The 20,491-nt window shown below is 39.4% G+C and overlaps 1 long non-coding RNA gene and 1 pseudogene across 7 annotated transcripts in view; one reads left to right on the top strand and one right to left on the bottom strand.

Annotated features, from left to right (window-relative positions):
• Positions 1–281: 281 nt before the first annotated feature.
• LOC120595702 (uncharacterized) overlaps positions 282–20,491 on the top strand; it is a 33,233-nt gene continuing 13,023 nt past the window's right edge. For 2 of the 7 annotated variants that reach the window (XR_005650996.1, XR_005651000.1), the window contains exons 1-2: positions 307–702; positions 1,012–1,105. This is a non-coding gene — a long non-coding RNA (uncharacterized LOC120595702). Of the gene's footprint in view, positions 703–1,011; positions 1,106–11,864; positions 12,086–13,081; positions 17,549–20,491 lie in introns of those variants that run through there. The other 5 variants (XR_005650995.1, XR_005650994.1, XR_005650998.1 and 2 more) reach the window with 5 other exon arrangements.
• LOC120595912 (uncharacterized) lies at positions 8,510–8,628 on the bottom strand (annotated as a pseudogene).

A 20,491-nucleotide genomic window follows, 5' to 3' on the forward strand; every position in this document is an offset into this window, starting at 1 on the left:
AAAAATCTTGGGAAAGGTGACTGTGTTGATTAATTGAAGATAGCCTTGTTAACACTTATTTAACAGGAGGGTTTAGTCCCTTTCCAGGATATTTTCCTTGCCTTTGCTTCCAGAGTGTTGTGCTTGAACGCTTTTCCATCTGCTTTTATCTTCCTTGACACATCTGTGTCCTCCAGTGGAATTCCTTCAAGGCAGGGATGGTGTGGCCGAAGCCTGCCTGTCTCGCCGCCTAGGGAGACAGCTGAGGCGAGCGCGGCCAGGGCAGGCGGGGCCGGGGCCACTGTCCCGCCAGCGCCCAGCGCGCACGCCCACCCTGCCGCGAGCTCGCGCGCTCCTCGGCCGCGGACACCGGAGCAGCAGTGGCCGCTTTCCCGGCCACGCGGGGCGGGGCAGCGCCGCGGGCTGGACGCGTGACTCGGGGACCTGGGCTTTCCTCTGACCCTTTCTCAAAATGTGGACCCTTTCCTTCCCTCTGGGAGAGCTTCCAGGAGGATTTGTTATTTTTTAACATTTCATTCCATAGAACCATTAAAAAAAAAAAAAAATGGTGGTGCTGAGCACGGTCTTTTCAGAGGGGGGCAGCACTTTTCAGTCCTGACCCCAACCTGGCAGCCGAGCGGCTTCAGTGCTGCTTCAGCCCCGAAGCCGAGCAGCTAGTTAGGACGCAGCGCGTGGGCAGCGGGCACGTTTCTTTCTAGCGAGGTTTGCTCTTTTTTGGGTTCTTTATCAAGTGAATGTGATTCTGCTTTTCTTTTACACACATTTGTACATGGCTTTCACCACTTATTTTAAACCTTGATTACATTTTATTTTAAAGATATATTTTGTATTTTACCCGTTATAATAGGGAGGGGACAAATACCAATTCTGTTTTCGGGGGCAATACTTTGGATGAATTGTGTTTTATAGCTTAAGTGATTTAAAATTTTACTGTTTTGTAATATCACCTACATTTAAGATATGGAAATTCACAGGGGCAACTTCTTATTTTTATTTTATTTTACATTTTAGATTCCCTTCCATTTTAAGGAGAGAAGCCAAGGTATTTTTACCTAGTGGGGGAATGATGTAGTTCCATCCATACCCTGTTTTCTTATACTTCCAGGTAAGTGAGCCTGTTAATTATAAATTACTTAAGAAATGACCCTTTGTATAGTTTGAGTTGTATTCAATATTCTGGCTATGTCTGAAATGTGTTAAATTTCATTTTACGTTCAATAGTTTGATTAATAGCAAATTATTATTTTAAGATGTGAATACTTTTTCAAAGTAATACAATTACTTGGCTGCTTTGAATCTTTTTATTCACTTTGTAAAACCTATAATCTGCATTTAACTTTACCAACTTCTTCAGAATTTATCTTTTCCCAAAGTGGCAAATGACTTAAACCAATAATGCAGCTAGAAGAATGGCATGTTTCTTTTTAAACAGTGTTTACTTGAATAGGAACATTTGTTCTCTTTTTGGAAGTTGTGACAGAATATTAAGCTTCCTTAAATATTTAGCCCATAATCAGATGGGCATCATTATTTTGACCATGCTACAAAGTACTTATTTTAATAAAATGGCTTAGGAATTTGAAAAATGATCTTCCTTTCTACATCTTAAGGGTATACTTTCTAGAACTCTTGGAGAATAGTACCCTAATAGATTATATGGTTGGTTTTAGTCTGAGGACAAATGTAAATCTCAGGAACGATGTTTTAGTTCTGCTCTTGTAACTATTAATTTTAAGTTTCTCTGCAATGAGATATTTTATTACATCTGGCAAGACTAAACTTAAAAAAAACAACAAGAACCTCAGGGACATCATTAATGTTAAAACACAACAATATGAAAAGGGAAGTTGTATATATGGTTCCTATCTTCAACAGAGCAAACCTTTTTTAGTTTTCTTTAAAAATTAGTCAATACACATACAAATGAAAATAGGTAAGCTGTGCCCCACATCTTCAAGAAACTCCCTTTGGCCTTCGTCTTCATTTTACATATTTCTGTAGAGGTTTTGTTCTTGATTTTGTATTTTTTGTTTTTGCTTTTGTTGCATTGATTAAGATAAGAGTGGAAGTCAAAACATTTGATTTTGTAGTAATGAACTGCTTTGTACTAAAACAACAGAGTATGCCGAGTTTAAAAGGGATTATATCTTAGTTACTAATAATAGAAAAATAAAAACAATCTTTGCCAAAAGATAATACAAAGAATAATTCTTTACAGATTATTTTCTGAGTAGAAAATCAAGTGGTTAGGAGGCCCGAGTGGTTCAGGGCTAACTAGAGGGGCGTGTGGAATTGTTCTAATCTTAGCTCTCAGGATGTTTAATGTTTTTGTGAATGACTTGGATGATGTAGAAGAGAACAATGTCATTGGAAGACCACGTAGACCATAATTATTACGACCCTGAGATAACAGTAGGAAAGAGTCAAAGTAAACTTAACAAAATAGAGAAGCAATCAAAAGTCAGTTGAGGTCTACTTGGACACATGCAAAGATATGCAGTGTTTATGCTGTAATATAAAGCTATTAGAGTGGCAAGACAAGGAGGATGATTAGGTGGCAAAAGGGCAGAGCCATACAGCCTGAGCTGAATTTTAGTGGCGGTTGCAGTGCTATATGGATCCCTGTGCAGAGACGCGGGATGTTGCCAGGGAGCTGAGGCTCCACCTGGGCAGTACAGGCAAGGGAAAGCCAGTTTTCCAGCAACTGTTCCTTATTGACTGGGTTCTTTATAGACTCAGAATGTGGACCTTCAGCTGTGGACCTTCACCAGACCTGTAAGAAACAAACATGTAAATTGGGAAAAGAGTGACAAGTTTGCTTCTCCCTCTGGTTGGCAGAAAAGCCACACCAGTCCGTGGTGGTCACGGAATCCAAGCAAGGAGAGGTTTGATTGTTCGATTCAAATATTCAATACCATTAGTCTATTAAGATTTGCAATATGGATATCCCTAGTGTCCTATACATGTTCTTCATAGAGCCTGTCCCACCACTGTTCCTTCTCAGCGAATTGCTGCTCATCATGTTTTTACCCCCACTCCGTGCCCTGTTGATGTATTTCCTGTCTCTGCCTACTCTGAAATATACCCACCTTTCCACACATCCTAAATTCCTTTCCTCCTGTCAAGGAAAAGGTGTGCCGCTGTCTCGCAACCTGTGATCGTGGTCACACCCTGTCTGGCCTCTCACCTTCTCCCCTCTCCTGTCTGTCCCTGCCCCACTCACTGGGACTGCTTGAAGCCATGTTGGTCTCCACACTCCTCTTTCTATCTGGAATACTTTTTTCCTTCCCACCCCCGGTCCTGGGAACTTTTATTCATCCTTCAGCAGCCATCTGTGGTGTATTCCTGTGTAGGCATCTGTAACACTTAGAAACTGCTCCTGGCACCTGCGAGGCATTAAAGAAAGGAATGCATGGGGGAGTGAGTGAATAGAAAAGGGAATAAAAGGGCATCCCCAATCTGAAGGTGCCTTCTCTTATTCCGATAGCCCCTTTCATATTTTTCTTTACTGGAGTATGTCATTGTATTATCATTACTGTTTGCACGATGCTCTCCTGGACTCAGCCCTGAGCAGGGTGCAGATATCTGTTCTCATTGTCTAGTTAGTTGCCTGTGTGTAGTTTCTGGGAAATAGAAACTCTGTAGACAATAACCTTGTAGGTCTTTACAGTTCTATGAGCCCACAAAATACGACTACTAGATAACATGAAATACTGGCTGTTTCAATCTTTTTTGGAATAAAGCAGATATTATAAGTAAACACTAATATAAAACTATAATGTAGTAATGTAGCAAGTTGCTCATATTTGAAAAACCAGAGAATTGAAAAGATTAGTTTGTATTTTTTAAAGTGGCCTTCTTTTACACACGTTTTAGATTTTAAAAATATTTCCATATAATGGAATGAGGTGTGACATAAAGTCTGTAAGCTTTTAATGAGTGTCAGTTTTTGCTGCTACAATTTTAATTTATACTCCTGAGCCACAATTAGTTTTTAGCAGATGAGGATACTCTAGCCAAGGGCCAGGAGATTCACACTGGCACCAGAATGGGCATCCGGTGATGCATGCCTTCCAGTACGTTTTCATTTCTTCCTAATAATTGATATAATGAATTAATTAGGCCTTTTTTTTTTTTTGTCTTTTCTGTTCTGTTTTGGGGCTGAGCTTATTGAGAGTCCCTTTCATCAAGTTTGTTTCTTGCCACCAAACCCGCGCTTCACCCTCGCACCTCCACATCTTGTTCTGCTGTCCCCTCTCTACAGTACCTTCTCCTTCCTCTGTTCTCTCCTGACTCTGTTCCTTCTCTAGGACTCGACTCTGGAAAGGCTTTCCAGAGCCCCAGCCTGGGGTGGGGCTGGCATTGTGGCCCTCTCTCTCTCACCCTATTTTCCCCATAATTTCTAGTTGTTTACCAGTTAGACATGTCCCTTGGCCATCATTGCCCTCAAAGAAGACAGTGTCTCTGCATTTTCAGTGTCCAGCATCTGTTTGTTCTTATTTATATTGACAAACAAATGTTTGAATAAATTCTTGGTATCTGAAAACCCTTATCAGAACTTAGCAATGTCAGTATTTTAATTTACTGAGCACTGCACCGTGTACCTTTCTTTATTTTCTTCTTTCTGTTTCGATGTTTGTGTTTTCTGTGCTACCATGGAGAGAAGGGAGTTGAACCCAGGTGGTCTGACTCCAGCATCAGTGCCTGCTTAGTTAAATAAATTGTTTAAAAAGTATGTCGAAGAAGGCTGGGAACAACTCAAGCGTCCATTGATAGATGAATGGGTAAAAAAGATGTAGTGTGTGCATACAATGGAATAGTATGCGACCTTAAACAGGAAGAAAAATCTGACACATGCTACAATGCAGGTGAACTTTGAAGACATTATGCTAAGTGAAATAAGCCAGTCGCAAAAAGACAAAATAGTGTATGACTCCACTTATGTGAGCTATCTAGTGTAGTCATATTCATGAAGACAGAGAAGAGAATGGTGGTTGCCAAGGGCTGAAGGGAGGGGAGGATGGAGTGTTGTTTAATTGGTATAGAGCTGTTTAACTGGCATCAGTTTTGCAAGATGAAAAAGTTCTGGGGATTGATTGCAAAACGATGTAAATGTACTTAACACTACTGAACTGTATACTTAAAAATTGTTAGGATGGTAAATTTTATGTTATCTGTATTTTGCCATAATTAAAGACAACAAAAAGTAAGCCAAAGATCTTGCTTTAAAAATATATAATTAATCTTTTTAAAATTAAAAAAAATTGGAAGGAATTTCTTTGATTTGAGGACTTTTCCTTCCTTGAGCTTTATTTTTCATGTGCTCAGATTTTTAAATCATTATTTAAAAATGTATTATGTGATAAATACAAACTGTATCTACATTGCTAAGATCTTTGGAATTTAATTTTAGACCTTGTTATTCCTTTTCTTATTGTTGCCTAAAGTTGCAGTTAAAATCTGATTCACAATTACCCACTTCTTCACCTGTTTGTCTTCAATGAAGGTAATAAATAGGATCTTATTACTCATCCAGAAATAACTTGTATGACACTTAAAAATTATTTTTATTAAGAGCAGAAATGTTTGTTTTGTCACAAGTAGAGGGCATGACAGACTCCAGGATTTGATTTGAGTGCTCATAAGGAGCTTGCTACTTCAGTCATTTTTTTTTTTTCTGTCACGGTAATGGACCCTTCACGTGGACAATCATGACTATAAAACTGTAAATTACACTCGGGTGCTTGAAAGCACAATTTCAAAATGTTCGGCTGGCAGTTAGGAAGCAGTTCTCTTTTTACTCAAAGGCTCCGATCCACTGTGTAATATCTTTCCCAAAGAACTTAAAGCGAAACTTGAATCTTGTCAGCCTAAGGACATGTTTGCTACGCAGGGAATTTAAGGACCTGATGGAGTTGTGTGTAAAGGTTTGAGGGAAAAGTGGGGATGAAAATTAAAGATGGAGGGTGGGTAAGAGAAAGAATTTTAACCTTCTGGAAACTTCCAGCTCAGTTGTTACTCAGATTTTGTAATATTACTAACATGATCATATGGTCGAGGCCATCGGAAAAAACAAAATTCATCTCTACTACTGGAAACTAATTCAAGTAGATACTCTAATTCTTTCCTGAAGTTGTTTAAAAATGTATGGTAATTAGAAATACTAGTTAATGTTTATCCTTAAGTGTTTTAATAAAGAGTTGCTTATTTTTAACTCAACAAACATATTGGGACTTACTACGTGTTAGACTTTAAATGTGTTTTATGGTTACCAAATAACCAATTCTTGGATTGGAATCCAGTCTCTGGTGAAGCTGTCAGTCATCTTCAGGGAAATGAGAAATATACTGAAGTTTTCAAAGCTAATACACACTTTAAAGGAATAACCTTTAGTTTGAGATTTTGGCTTTTTATATATTAAAATTTAAAATGTAATAATAGTTAATATTTAAAATTCTATTTGTTGGCAAATTAAAATGTTGGATATTATTTATAGGCTTCTTGGTTGCAAGGAACAGAAATCTACTAGGCTAACTTAAACAGGAAAGGACTCTATTAGAAGAATTTCCCAAAGAATCGATAGGAGAACCAAAAACTCGTATACAGTATAATAAAAACTTGCAGCCAGGACTACTTGTATCATTAACTGTGTATCCTAAGTTTACAGAATATGTGTATAGCCAATCTTGTCCCAAGCCTGTGGGATATATGCCAAGGAATAGAGGTGTCGATAGGGAGAAAAAAAGGATTAAATTAAAAGTAAATTAAATACCATCATGTGATTTATAACATTTGACTTTTATGATAATTTATTGCAGCAAAGCAAAATAAAACACTTAACTATAGCCTTGGAAAATTGTCCTAATTTGAGTCATGACCTAGAGTTGAAATGAGAACTGTACCCATGTGTGGATTAGGTGATTGCACATGGGTTGGTTGTGTTGTTTTTGTGTTATATGATAACCTAACTTTCTTCCCCTAAAGTCCTCGTTGAGTGTTTTGGTCTCAGTGTTATTGTTCATCTTTCTGTAATTTGATACAAAGCATCTTAACTCTGATTTTTAGTAGTTAGAAAGCCAGATCATGAATATCATATATGACCTTATTTCTCTTTAGCATTTGACAGTTTGACCACTATCCTTGAAACTCTCATTTCCCTTGGTTTATATATTGTGACAATAAACTCTTCTAGTTTTTTTTCCCTACTTCTCTGCATGTTCCTGCATAGTCCCCTTCCTAATCCCTTGCATATTAATGTTCCCTTAGCATTCCACACAATCTGTCTTCTCATTTTATATCAGCTATATAGTTTCTTCTGGTCTAAATGACAAACTTTCATCCATTTACTGCTGACTTCCAAATTTGTTCCCCCAGATCACAGTACTCCTCTGTCACCCCTACCTCATATCCCACCAGCATTCTCCACTCACTATGTCCCCAGCTAGACTTTCGGTTCAGTCACCAGCCCAGCCCTCCTCCTTCCACTCCATTACCTGAGCCAGAAGTCCAGAAGGCATCCCCGACTTCCTTACTTTCATTGACCATGCTTAGCTTACATGGTCTGTTGCCAAGTGCCATCATCCTGCCCACCCCTTCTTATCAAATATGCCCTCTTCCTTCTTCTTTACCATCTGGGAGTTGGCTCAGGCCCTTGTTTATCACTTTTTGCTTGGTCTACTGCTATGCTTGCTTTAAAACTTATCTCCCTGCCTTCACTAACCTCCACCCCGCCGTCACAGCAGTCTTCTTAAAGTGCATCTTGATTATGTTTCTCCTAGTTCAGAAACTACTAGTGGCATCCCAGCAGCTCCAGGGTAACCTGTGCTTTTGTATGCCGACCATACCAAACCCCATGTGGTTCCCTGGCATGACCCTCTCTCCCCAGGTCCAAGGGCCTTTGCTGTTTCCTTCCCCTGCGATGTCCTTCCAAGCTTATTGGCTGGGTCAATTCCTACTCATTCTCCAAGACTTGGCTTAGCTCGTGCTTCTTCCTGGCCCCCTTTTTTTCTATGCTGACTTTCTGGGTTAACTTCCCCATTTATGGCATTCACTAAATAGTATTACTGCCATTTGATTTTCTTGCCTTTCTTTTCTATTAACTAGCCTGTGATTTCTTGAAGGTACTGTACCCTATTGGGACAACCTTATATCCTCAGTGCCTAGCACAATGCTGGGCACATAGTAGGTGCTCAGCAAATGTTTACTGAATAAATGATTAATGAGTGAGTATGAGTGAGTAGTGAATGGAACCTTCTGCTGTTTTGATAAGGAAAGTGGTAAAATATATGGTGAAGGATCTAGGCCTTCACACAGTGTCTTTCTTCTTGCTTCTTTTGCTAGTCTACACCTCCCTCACGGAAGGTCTCTAGTTTTTTCTTTTTTCTTTTAATTTTTTAAATCTTTTTTTTTTAGGTGAGGCAACCTTTGGTTGACCTCACAGATTGCAAGGACCTTGTCAGCTTACAATCCCTTATTTTATTTTATTTTATTTTTTATTTTTTATTTTTTATACCTACAGCACTTGGTCTTCCTAGGTGGTCTCCCATCCAAGTACTAACCAGGTCCGACCCTGCTTAGCTTCTGAGATCAGATGGGATCGGGCTTGTTCAGGGTGGCATGGCTGTAGACTCTAATTTTTTCTTGAATAAAATCATGGGAGAAAGTTAAGGCAAAAAGGGTATGAATGAAAGAAAATAACTTTGAGGAGGAGTCAAAAGTGCATCAGAAAAACAACTCCTTGGTTATCCTACTTACCACACTTCTAATTTCCAGTTACCAGTTGTCTCATTTTGGTTTGGGGAACAAAAACAAAAATACATAGCCACCAATGTGGTAACTTGCAGTCTATACATTGGTGCCTTCCGAAGATGTATTCAGGAAGTCTTCTTCCTTTTAGAAGTAGACTGGAGGTGTTATCTACGCATTCCCTTTCTCCTGAATTTCTTCTTCTTTAATTTAGGAGCAGACATGGTTATGACCATGGCCCTCTCCCCTCTTGTTATTGGGCAGTTTGGTATTGGCGTCATTGCTTGACTATTTCTGGAGGAGGGGCACTTTCGCTTCACAAGGGCTCTAGAATCAGGATTGGAACCTCAGCTTACATAATATAAAGAATTCAGTTGTTCATTGGTTAACTAATTAAACAAATGTTGACTTGGATGTCCACTGCGAGTCAGCCATTGTGAGGTGCTGGAGATTCAGGGAGGAGTGTGACAGTCTTTGCCCTCAAGGAGCCCATAGCGTGGTCCTTGAGCCACTGCAGCTGAATCTTCTGGGACGCTTGGGAACAATCCAGATCTCTCTCATATTTGCACCCTTCAGGAAGGTGACAGTGGCCACACGATGTGGGGAGTTGATGATCTGGTGGTCCTGACCCTTCTACAGGGGCCACTGCAGCTGTTGCTGCCACTCATCTCTTTTTCCAAATATCTGCTCTTTAAAAAAGAAACTTTCCTATTGCTGCCCTATTTTGGAGCTTGACCGAGATGTTTAGGTCAGAGGTTTAACTTTCTTAGTTCATGATGCCATTAGTGTCTCATTAATTTTTCCAACACCCCTTGACTAAAAGAAATGGTTAACAGCTTTTTTTTCATTAAGTAGTTAGGTCCAGTAGCATATGAGTATGTCCTAACCGCTTAGGAGCTGTTTGGAAAAAAAAAATACAATAAATTGAAATAAAAAAAGTTTTATTTTGTTCTTAACCACAATTAATTAATATCGGAATGTGTGCATATCTTGGGCACGGCACAGCTTCTAAAACTTTGGCATCAGATTAGACACCACCACTTTGTTTTGTGTTAGCAACTGCTTTTTATCACAATAACTGCTGAAAATGTAATTTCGTAAAGATGTGCTATCATCAAAAGGAATGTAGCTCAATCTAACATTGAAATGTGACCACCTCGATCTAGAAGTTTGCATGATGTCTAGTAGCACAGTGCTTTTCTTGAAAATTTAAAATATTCTGAAGCACAACTGTGAACTCCCTTTGGTGCCCTGAGGTGCCTTGAGCACAGTTTGGGAACCATTGATTTAGGTATAAGAATCTTTCTGAGGATGTTCATAATCCTTCTGTAGCCTTTAGCCACCCGAATATATGCCCTAAGGGCAGGTTAGGGGTTAAATAACTCTGAGGAGCCAGATTATAACTTCACCACACATGGACAGGAGGCAGAGATACTTCAAATTGGCAAAAGATGGAAATTCTTTTTTTCATTTATGATACATCTTGGGTAGAGAGGCCTGATTTTTACCTCTTGGATAGCATTGCATTATACCTTGCTTACCAATGAATAAAAGTTTAGCTTTTTAACTATATTGTTTCTTTGATAAGATTCTTTTACTTAAGTTTTTTGGTTTGATTCACTTATTATTAATTTTCCCAGAAGCTGCTTATTTTCTATGGATTCATGATTTGCTTATAAAATATTTTAGGATTATCCCTTTCAGGCTTTGGAATAATGCTCTAAATCTTCTCAAAACCGGGGTTGTAATAAGGTTTATATCTTTGGGTAACAAGATACAATACCTATGCAAATTAGCTAGAGCCTACTAGAAAGTAGACTTAGGTGACATAATAATATTAATTTTATGTATTTGAGCTTCAGCTATGAAGACTTTCCTGATAGGAATCAGGGGATATTTTGAAAATCTAGGTAGCTTTAGAACAGAAGTAGAGGTGACCTGCTCTATCCAGTCTGAGGATTTAAGAATAGAGAATCTTGGTAAACGGCTTCCCATTGAAGGCACCTCCGCTGCCTTACCCAGCCTATTTCAAATGTATGGAAATCAGGGAACATGTCAACCTAGACAGTCTTTAAAAGAATGGAATGGTGTGGTGTTTTGAAAAGGGCCCCAAACTGAGTGTAGCAGATCTTGGTCCTGCTGCTAGCTCAGCTTTCACAAGCTCTGTGACCTGGGCTGGGCTTGTCCTGTGACATGCAGGATATTCAGCATTCATGGGCCCACTTAGCCATCGTGTTAACCAGAATGTCGTCCCCACCCCGAATACATTTTCATACACCCCTAAACTACTGTGCTTGAGTCACACTTAAATCCAGTCCTCATTTAACATACGAAAAGACTGAGGCTCAGAGAAGTTACGAGACCATCTAAGGTCATACATACAAATGCAGCTACTGTCTAGGTCCTCTCTCCACCTACCTGGAATTCATGCCACGCATAGAGCTGCCGAAGACATTTATTTCAGCTCTAATAATCTAGGGTTTGGGGAATCAAAGGAGATAGTAGTTATAATTGTGAATACTTCTTGTAAGAAAATGGAAATGACAAAAATCCAGTTAACTTGCTAAAAATTTAGATTCCCAGGTCTAGAATAAAAGCTTCATGAGGGCAGAGGTTTTTATTTCTTGTTCACTTCTGTGTTTCCAACTCCTAGAATACTGCCTGGTGCATAGGAGACACTCAGCAAATTTGTCGATTGAACTCTTGGGCACACTATAATTTATGAGTAACATTTATACTTAGGTGATCAGTATTCTGGTACAATATGAGTTACTCGATCCCTTTTAAGTTTGCTTAGATGAACTTTATTTCGTGTTACTCAGAATCAAATAGTGATCTACAGCAATTATAATAATGTCTGTGATAAATTCTCACTGGCTAGAATATGATATTGAAGGTAGTATTATAATATTAATATCTTTGTCATCACCAACTGGATAACTTGTCTGTGGCTTTTTTTGTGTATTCGAGATGCTGGTCACAAAGGGAGTACAAGTATGTACTGGATCATAGTTGGAAGTCTGTTGCTTGTGTTGAGAATTTAAATTTCTGACTCCCAAGGTGGGGAAAACAGAGAATAATACTGTGCCCCTTGATAATTGTGACATTATCTGACCCAGGGTTGGAAGATTTCTCCCTTTTAAGGATCTCTCTTGTAATGCAGAGGCATTTATGCCCTTACCACGAGCTCCTAGAATAACGAACGGCACTGGGACTTTTACAGCATCATCACCTTGACACAAGGAGGTTTGTGGTATCGCCGAGAATGTGACTACACTTGACGGCTTTATTCCAGGAAATTAGGTGACGAGCGCACTGTCTCATTTTCATTTACAATTTGGTAATTATTATCTTCCCTTATGTTTGTTTAAATTCCGACCAAGTTAGAAAAGTGCTGAGCTCTTTAGAAGAGCATCTTAGGTGGGGAGAAGTGGTAAATAGGGTCCTCATCACCTGATTCTAAACTAATCTCCAAGTGGAGTCAGTTTTCATTGCTTGCCTCTCCCATGCCCTGCAGCCTTGAGGGTAGGAATGCAAACATATTTTGAAGTGAATATTTTCACCACACTGTCCTTTCAGAAAACCTCTAGATACAATTAATGGAGGACAATTACATCTAACCAGTACTTCTCAAAGTGTTTTCCAGAGATTACTAGTGAGATAGGATGGTTTTCAAAAGATTTTTGTTATCAGATAGGTTTGGAAAACAGCGTGGAATGTACTCCTCTCTTGTAAGGTGCAAGGCACCTTGACCTTTTAAAGGTTCTGGGCATTCTAAGGTGAAGACAAATGTTTGGTTTAACCTAATGGTTCCCAGCTTTCTTCACCACACACTCTTATCCAGCATGACATTTTTTAACCTTTTTAAGAACAGCATGCAGCCAACCAGCCTTTGAGAAATGCTGCCAGTATAGAGAACCTGATTCCAAGTTTGATTTGCACCTGCCAGTAGTCATAGACTAAGCCAGCGTTTCTCAGCCTTTGATTTGGAGCTTTTAAAAAAAATATGGAGGCCCAAGCCCATCCCCAGAGTTTCTGCTTCTGTGAGCTGGGCTGGTGCCAAGTTATCTACATTTCTGAGAAGCTCTGTAGGTAGTCTTATATGTTCCAGAGGTTGAGAATCACTCTACCTGGAAAAGGTTACCAAGTTGTTTCTTTTCTCCAAGACTGCAGTAGGTGTCTCCATTTCATAGTTCTTTTGGATGTCGAGCATGTTTCCTAAAGGGAATTGGTTTCCCGTTGAAGGAAAACTGATGTGGCGGAGTGGCTCAGAGGTTGTTAGCCTCTGGGGCTCTTCCTGGCTTGCACGCCCAACACTGGCACCGTTCCTTTGCAGGTGTCGTCCTGGAAGAGGTTGCTGGAAGGATGTAAGGAAGTGGTAAAGGGGAGGAGGAGCACTGTCAAGGGTCCTGTCCTTGAGCTCCCTAAGGTGGGTGCTGCTCAGACCTGGAAGTCTGCTTTGTCAGTAAGCTGCTGATTTGGTCATGTGGAGGTTGATCCGATGTTCTTTTGGAGAAATGTTCTCTGTTATGGTTCTTCTCATGTTATATACCTTGTAGCCTAACATCCATTAGAAACTCTGTTCTTTCCCATTATACTGTGAGAAACGAGGCAGGAAACAGCTCAGTAAGATTAGTGGGTTTATAGTAACCACGCAGAGAATTCATATAAGGACAGAAAGTGGTGTGGTGCAGCCATAGGCTGCTCTAGTGGATTTTTCTAAGAAAGGGCCCAAGTGAGAACGTAGATGATTCTGACTGAAATTAAGTCAGAATCTACCAAATCTGCCTATGCTGCAAAGGTTGTGTCACAGCTTGTGGAAAAGGCCCCAGTAGCAAAATGTTTAATTGGAAGCAAGGGAATCAAGCCTGTCCTCATATGGTGAATGAAGTGCTTTGCTGGGGACCATTTGTGCTTTTCCTTCTTCATTTACATGTGGTTGCCAGTCTTACCACAGAAATTATGCCAGTAGTTACTAGAGAGTGTAAACTCAAATGGAAAGCAGGCCCTTTCCTGTTAATTTATGGTTGGAGGAGAGAGCATTTACGGCTCTGCATTGTCTCTGCAGTTCTCCGAAGTGATTCGCCAAAGGGTGAGCCAGAAGAAAAGAAAAGGGAACGAATTTCTGCATAGTGTTCCAAGAACTACATAATCTATTTTATATATATAATTCCCTCATTTGTTCCCTACAACAACCCTAGGAAGTACTCCTTATTAGTTCTTTATATAAAGATGTGACGTGGAGGCTCAGAAAGATAAAATAACTTATCTAAAGGTACATAGCTAGAGAATAATGGGGCTAGAATTCAAATTTAAATCTATTCAGTTTTCAAGTCCGCTTTGATGCTCCCTAGCCCCATCCTGATGTCTTTTGCTGGTACTCATGGCAGTGGTCCCGTCACTCTTGCATTTGAATATCTTCTTTGCAGTTGAGCGGAATAACAAGCTCTTAATAAAAAATGGAGATGCCTTGTAATGCTTTATTGCTTATTTTATACTGCTACCATCATGGAAATGAAAATGCTTTCTGATACCAGTCGTTCTAGGACAGACTCAGAAAAGAGTGTGGTGGCAGAGGATCCATTTATTTTTCTCTGCTGAGTATATCTAGATTATACTTCTTTTGAGCTTATGAACAGTCAGTTGGTTTTTGAATAAGCAATTAATAGTGCTCACTAGCAGTGTGTTTTATGTCTAGAATTTAGTGGCATTAGCTGGAACTTTATAATGACATAAACATTGTCCTGGAGGAAATAGACTACCACCATGTGATATAAAGCTAACATTAGTAAAATAAATATTAATCCAAAGTTAACTGTTAGCCTAAGCTTTCTCTTAATTCAGAATTCAAACTAAGCTTTACTCTGTCAAAAAACCCACTTTATTACAGCTTAGTTTGAAATTCTAATGTGAAAATCACTGTAGACTTGCAAAAATGCAGTATGAGTAATGTTAACTGTCTCCGTAACTTAATTACAGAATAACAAGTACCATTGCCCACGAGGCTCATGACTGTAAGCTTCCAAGTTTCGGGATCACAGAGTTCCCAAATGGTAGCTCTGGTTGGTGACAACTTAGTTTGATCTTATGTTCTGCAGATGTAAAAAGTATAGAGGTGAGTGATCTTTCAAGAGTCCCAAGGCTCACGGGTGTCACACATGGCTTCTTATTTTGTCACCATAGACAGTGTTGCCTTTAATTGGAATATTTTTAAGAAACACTTATCCAAGCCTATTAATGTAGCAGACTATTAGATTTGGCTCAGTTTGTGCTTCTAATGTGTCATTTAATCCTAACCAAGCAACATAAACATATCCCAAAAGCCGCGAGCTGCATGGAGTGACAGTTGTCAGCGTTCAGCCTCATTGGTCTGTGTTCTCTGAGACCCAGAGTAAAAGCAGGTGGCCAACAGAATTTGGAAGCCTTTGAAAGTTTATTCCAGTTGCTTAGTTGCCACAGAGCAATCATCAATTTTTTGTTGGCAGTTTCAACTTGAATGTGTTGGCTCTGTGGCTTATCTAGTGCAAGGTAGCAGGAAGGTGACTGGAGAATTAATTTAAACAAGGTGAAACTGAATGCCTACAAGTGAGCATAATCCTAAGCAAGTTATGTAATCAAAGAAATCAGATTTATAGTGATTGGTAATTTTAGTGAAAATTGAATATAGTTCTCTGCTGTTATGTTGTTCTGAATTATACTTGCTTATTACTAGCAGAAAGGACCGAGACATTTGATAACCTGATAAGTTTTGGGAAAAGGTCACTTAGAATCAAGTGACATGCAATCAAATGACCTTACTTTTACTTTAATGTTAGAGGCTGGTCTGATACCATATACATTACATAGATTTGCATTGGGTTTAGTGCAAGTTAAAATTTTTTTTTCCTCCAAAGTATGTGTATCCTTGTCAGTGTCCACCGTCTGGTTTTATTTGGCTGTCAGTCCACTCCAGTTACCAAGACTTCTGGCTGAGAAATCTTTTGAGGCATTTCGCAATGATACCTGTTAAAATGGTCGGTTGCCTTTTTTCAGTGAGCAAATTAGTTGAGACTCTTTATACCGCAGGAGATAGAAAACCCAGCTCATACTGACTCAAGCAAAAAAGAGAATGTGTTGGTTTATAAAAATACATGGGGGCAACTGGCTTCTGGGATTCCTTGATTCAGAGACTCAGATCTCTTGGTTCTGCCTTTTATGTTGGCTTCATTTTTAGATAGTAGAAAAAGGTTACAGCATCTCTAGATCTAAGTTTAGCTGAAGGGTGAGCCTGCTTCTCTCTCAACCTTCCCAGCAGGTCCCAAGAATGACTCTCATTGGCTTTGATTGGGTCATGTGTCCATCTCTAAATCAATCACTGGCTGGGGGATTGAATTACTCAATTGAGCTGGCCTTGGTCAGCTGTATCACTCTTGAAGCTGGGTGATCTCCTTCACACATGAGCTAGAGAAAGTGTTGGTTTTTAGTAGATGCTCTCAGGCTCTTTGAGTTAAAATGTCAGGTCTTTGAGGGGAAATGAATAACGGGGGTTCTTTTCCTCCACCTGCACACTACAGTGTTGCTAATGTGCATTACAGCTTTCGAATGGTCTAAGTAGTCATATTCTACTATTACGCTGTCATTTACCAGGATGATATCTAAAATCCTACTAAATGGGGACATATATTCAGCTGTAGTGCCTAGTAACAAGTGATGGCCTTCTTGAGGAAGGGCTGAGTGACAGGACACTTGTATTTTCAAGCCTCCTTTTTTTTTTGTCCTAGCATTTCCAGGACTCATTGGAGTAAGATAAAGATAGATAGCTCAAACAGAGACTGGGCTGGTAGATTATAATAAAATTATCTTTAAGCTTTTGTATCTGATTTCTTTTCCTATTAATTAAGATGAATAATTTTCTAAGTTGTTGGAAAAATCAGAATGAATTTATGAATCCTTTGAAATTATGATGAGCTCACCACTCTTAAATATCTACAATAATAGCTCTCTGTCTACATGTTAAGAGATCAATCTCATGACACCAGATAATAATTCACTTTTATTCTATACTTTATGGGCTTTGGTTTCCTGGAAAGTGAAATTATGAGAATATATTAGTATACTGTTGATACTCAGAAGCTGATGTGTTTTTATGCTCATTTTAGGACTTAGAGAAGCATCAGCCCTCAATGCAAATCTTTTATTTTTATAGAGGAAATGATAGGTTTTTTAAAACTAAAAAAAAAAAAAAGAAAGAAAATAATTTATATGCTAGAATTTATATCTTGTAGAAGTCTACTCCACATTAATAAAAAATTTAACTTTGAGACTTTAAAAGGGCATTATCTGACCTTTTATACTTAGTTTCTCTTAATAGCAAATTGGGTGAGAGAGGCTATCAAAATTCCATTATTGATTATGAAACCGAGTCATGCCTAAATATGCTATTTATATCTGCCATTACTACTTACCCCTGCCCCCCTCCTCGCCCCCTAGTCCTGGTTGCTTCTAAGACCTTCTCTTTATATTTGGTTTTCAGCAGTTTTGCTGTGATGGGCTTTTTATTTTCCCCAATTGTGATCTGTGGCTCAATAAACTCAATTATCAGTTTTGGAAAACTCTTGTTGACTATTTCTGCAGCCATTGCTTTTTTCTCTCTCATCTTTTCTCCTTTTGGGATACCAGTTACATGTATGTTAGTTTTTTAATCCATGTTTTGTGTGCCACTTAAGCTCTTTTCTGTATTTTCTTTTTTTTTTCTCTCTGTGCTTCTATTTGAATATTTTCTACTAACACCTCTTTCACTTCAAGAAATCCTTTTGTGCTATGTCTAACCTGCTGTTAAACTTACCTATTGGATTTTTCATTTCAATTATAATATTTCCATTGGATTCTTTTACATAGATTTAATGCATCTGATAAATTCTCCATCTTTAATCTGTTTTTTGAAAATAGTAATTATATTAAAATTTCTTTTTGATAATTTTAATATATAAGTCACCTAGATATTATACCTGGAGTCTATATGTTATCTATTTTTTTCTTTTAGTTTTTGGTCATTTGTTTTTGTTTCTTGTCATGCTTTGTAATTTTTTATTCAGCACCTGACACTGTGTATGAAAATTTACGGGATTTCCGGACGCTGTTATCTTCCTCCAGAGAGTATGAAATGTTTTTCTGATGGGCAGTAGAATAAAGCTCCTTATCTAAATACAGTCAACAGTTTATAATGGTTGGGGTGGAGTGGAGTTTCAGGCTGGTGTATTTTCGTTTACCTGACTCCTAAGGCCTTTGACAATCAGGGCCTTGGAAAGGAAATCAGGAGTGACCTCAGGAAAAACAGGTTGAGTAATGTGGTAGAGGAAGAGGTCAGACGGAGGAACTGACAGATGAGAAAAGGAGACAGGCAGGACTGATGCTGTTTTGAGAACTTGGCTGTGCAGGGCTAGAGGGAGATGTGCAACACAGTTTTAAATCAGTCATTCTGTCTGTCTATCTTTCTCTTTCTTAGTATCTTTCACACACATACACACACAATCTCATATACACACATGGATATAAGTTTATAAGTAATACAGAGATGATGTGGCCTGTAGAAGAGAATCTCTTTATTTTGCTTGTGCATTAGAGTACAGGCTTAGCTACTCCCAAATATAATGTCTTAAATAAAAGTTAATTTTTTTTTTTTCACTTAAAGTCCAGATGTACTGTTTCACCCTAAATGCAACAGAAGCTGGACAAATAGATGTCTTCTTTCTTGTGGCAGTAGGCTCATAGACAGTTGATTCCTCAGTATTGGAAGGGTATACACAAAGTCCCAGAGCACGGCAAATGCCCATTGCAATGGATTATCCTGAAGTCCTGTCAGCTAGTTCTGTGCCAGCCTAGCACGTAATAGAGCTGGGCTTTTGAGAGAGGTAACCTTAGAAATTATGATAAATTATAATTCTAAATGCCAGTGGCAGACTGACTAGCTAGGAGAATGGACTTTAAGGACAGCACGTGCAGCCTGCTTGCTGCCTCATGCCTCAGGGACGGCCTGTGCACACCACCTGCACCTGAGCCAGGAAGGCTGAGGCTGATCTGTACCTGCACCAGCCTGTCAGCCGAGTGAAGGAGGCTAAAGTTGTGGGATAATTTTTTCCACCATCCCATTCAGTGCAACCACACCTCTAGGATCCACTTATCTTGCATGACAACTAGCTCTTTATTTTACTTTCACATTAACTGTGGCAGAGGGCTGGACTCATATGTTGCCAGTAGTTTGGTTCAGTCGTTGGTTGAGAGTGTTCCAGGATCTGGGAGTCATCTCAACCACTTCTCTCATTTTCTGGTTACAGACACAAAGTCTTAACTCCATCATCAGTTCCAGCTTGTTACTCAAGTCAGACAGCTGGCAAGTAGCAGATCCTGTGTCCAAATTCGTTCCTTGTGATTTCAAAGCCAGTGGGAGTGTGTCTTATTTGCCTTCGTATTTTCATTGCCTGGCATAGTGACCTGATACCTAATAGATGCAGCAGGGCAGTGGGAGGTGCTAATTGAGAGCTTTTATACCACTTCCTCTAGCCCCAACGGTAGAGCTAGTATCCTGTTGAGAGCAAAATTATTAGTTCTCAAAGGCCCAATACAATCCCTCGTATATTTCCAAGTGTAAGAAGGGGTACTAATTTTGTCAAACTTTTTCCAGTGACCAGCTGAGACATAAGATAGAAGGAAGGGTGCTTCTTAGTACAAACTTTGTGTATAATGGTTACTCTTCTGTTGTTCCCAGATCAAGGCAAAGAGAGTAAAGGGGTTTGGAGGTTACCCTGTTTCTGAGCTGAGATAGAGGAGTGGGCAAGAAGATCATAATATTCTTGGGGGCTCAAAGAAGTGAAGACTACTTCCATGTTCTCTTCTTGGATGTCTGCTAAGCTATAGGACTTGCTGACCTGCTCTAGTGCTAATGGAGTGCAGAGGAGAACATTGGTGAGAGAAGGTATGGTAATGTAACAGTTGAAGAGGAAACAAATAGCTTCCTCAAATTCGTGGTCTTTGAGAATTATGTAAGTAGGATTCCACTCATGAACAGGTCCAAGTATTGGCCTTGGCCTACACAGGGAAGACTAGTTTGAGCTATCACTAGGTGGGGTGAAAAGGCTCTCATGTCCATGCCAAGTGGCATGATGCTGCCAGCTGGAGGTCAGCTAGAGGAGGCAGTCAGATCTCACTAGAGCTCACCAGTGCGTAGTTGCTGCTCAGGTTTGGGACCCCGGCTAGCAAGACTTGTCGGGGCCCCCATCTGTCCATTTGTATCAACTGCAATGAGTGTCAGTCACATTAAAGAGCAGGACACCAACAAAGAAAATGACAACTAATTACTATGGAAAAGTCTTCCACCAGCCGTTCTTGGCTCTGTTGTCCTAGGAGCGAGGCCAGGAAAGAGGGAGTGTGGAGAGCAGACAGCACCCCCTCCTCTGTCTCTGCCTACCCACTGAGCCATTAGAACCACCAGCTTGACCTGCTCTTCAGAGATGAAGGGATCTTAGAATTGAACATGAGATTGACATGGTGTATGAACTTAAAAAATTTTTTTGTGATGAAAATCTTCAAATATACACAAACGTGGAATATAATGAACTCCCATGAACCCATCACACAACCTCAGCAATTATCAACATTTTGCCAATGTTGTTTCATATATCTTCCAACTCATTAAAATTTTTGTGGGAACATTTTAAAGCAAATCCTGGCAATTATGTAATTTCACATGTAAATACTCATATATATTTCT

This window comes from Pteropus medius, unplaced genomic scaffold (genome assembly GCF_902729225.1).
Source record: "Pteropus medius unplaced genomic scaffold, Ma_sr-lr_union100, whole genome shotgun sequence".
Taxonomy (NCBI): domain Eukaryota; kingdom Metazoa; phylum Chordata; class Mammalia; order Chiroptera; family Pteropodidae; genus Pteropus; species Pteropus medius.